Source organism: Buceros rhinoceros, unplaced genomic scaffold (genome assembly GCF_000710305.1).
Source record: "Buceros rhinoceros silvestris isolate BGI_N320 unplaced genomic scaffold, ASM71030v1 scaffold8777, whole genome shotgun sequence".
In the NCBI taxonomy this organism is placed as follows: domain Eukaryota; kingdom Metazoa; phylum Chordata; class Aves; order Bucerotiformes; family Bucerotidae; genus Buceros; species Buceros rhinoceros.
The window spans coordinates 10,770-12,863 of record NW_010421682.1 but is presented as its reverse complement, the minus strand read 5'-3'; positions in this window follow the sequence as shown (position 1 = coordinate 12,863).

Sequence of the window (2,094 nt, the reverse complement as noted above, 5' to 3'; positions counted from 1 at the left end):
GAATGATTAATCTCTAGGTGGTATAAAATGATGGCACCTCAGTGAAATGTTTTAAGGGAACTCTCTGACTACCAGAGAGGATGCGTGTTGGTGCCCAGCGCTCCCTTCAGACCCACCTTATTCATTCATTTAATACACAGCAATTCCATACCATGAGGAGTAGCAATAAAGGGGCAACTAAGCAAAAGTGGAAGCCAATTAGATGTGAAACTTCTGTGAAGCAGCAATCCCTACTATGGGATGTCAGCACTTCCAACACAGGCATTCAGTCACAGCCTTGCAGAGCACATCTATGTATAGATCTGATTATATATCTAAGATGCTGTTTTCCTTCCTGAAAAGGTGCAAATAAGATGTGAATAGCTGGATACCTTGCTGAGAGTTCATATTGTAGGACATAGCAAGATTTAATTACACTAAATGTAAGTTATTGCAATCTTGTTAACCACCTACGTGAAAGGTGAGAAATACGAGTTTTATTTCTAGCTCTGCTACAGCATTTCCTTCACTATGAGAAACTGTTGAATTTATTCTTGCTCACCTGTGTTGTACCTAAAAAGTACTTTGCACAAAGTGAGGCACTACTCTATGGGTAGTTCTGTCTTCTCCTGTATGCCTCATTTTATACCTGTAAGATGTGGTTTGTGTCCTAAAGATACTAAACAAGCACAAAGATTCGTAACACATGCAAAGATTAGTAATACAATGAAAACCGACGCTAATGACTGTGCAGCAGTCAATCCTGCTCTAAAAATAAAAATATTGTTTAATTTATACCTAACTGAAGCTATAAAAGTGCATCTCCAGTATGAAACTGGGCAAAGCAGCATCTGTGCCAGACATAATATACACCAAGACAGTGTAGGAAGATGCGATTTGCACAAATATAATTTCATCGAAGAAGCAGCCCTACTGGAAAAATCAGCAAGAGACCAAGAATATTGTTGACCTTTATGAAGAAATATTTTTTGCCTATTTTGGATTCATTTTGTTTCAGCTCTAAACTAAAACTTTTTCAGTTTAATGCGGTTTAAGTTTCGCCATTAGAAAATGCTGATAATCATGATACTCTTCTTAGTTGTTGCCGTTTTAATTTTCATTATCTAGCATGAAAGACTGTTTTTTGTTTTTGTGGAAAGAATATTGAGAAATAATTCTATCCACCTGCTCTCATGACATCCTCATGTTCTCCCTAAAGGGGACGTATCAACGTAGCTGTCTTGCTCTCTGCATACATTACAAGAGCCAAATGAGAGCCAAAGCAAGTTCCTTGGTTTTGAAGTTGGTAGGAGTGGTTTCAAGTACCAGCTAAGAACTTGAATATCATCACAGGTATTTCACATCTTTTATTTCCTGCGGTTCTGCGGATCAGAGATTTCAGAGTCTGCAAAGCAATGTCAGTTCCATTATGCTGACAGAAGTTCAAACTGCAGACCTCATTCTTCTCTCTGAATGCCCATCTTCACCACATTATGTAAGGATCTTTGTTTCCAAGACACAAAATAAAAGAGTGCTTAAAAAAGTTAGGTAGTATAACAATGACAAAAATCCTACTCCTTCAAAGTTTACCCTCTTCTTTTTTATATTTAGCACATACCTATCTCCAGTGTTGTTTAATGTCTGCCTGTATGATTACACTTCTTGAAGAAAGTGTGGAAGCATTGCTTGCGTGGTGAAAGCAGATGGCAAGAGAACTCAGGATAGAATTCTGTTATCTTTTTTTTTTGTGTGTGTTATATCCCAACTTTTCTTGATAAAAATCTTTTATTTGCTTGGCCTTACTTCCTCCTCCTAAAAGGCACTTTGATTTGCATGGGAAGAATTGCTTTGGAAAGATTACACAGAAAGGGGCTTATATGAGGGAAAGCTGATTGAGAAAGCTTCTTTTAAAAACTCTGGTGCTTTTAGCTTTGTATTATACATTAAATTAGTTCTTCACTCTTTTCTGTTATACTTCTGTGCCTTTGGTATGAAAAAAAAATCAGCATTTTAATATACCACAAAGTCTCAAACCATTTCCCTCAAGAATGTGCAGCTTTAAAACTGAGGATAGATCCAAGGAGGAGTTAGATGTCTCTGGTCTTGGTGAGAGCT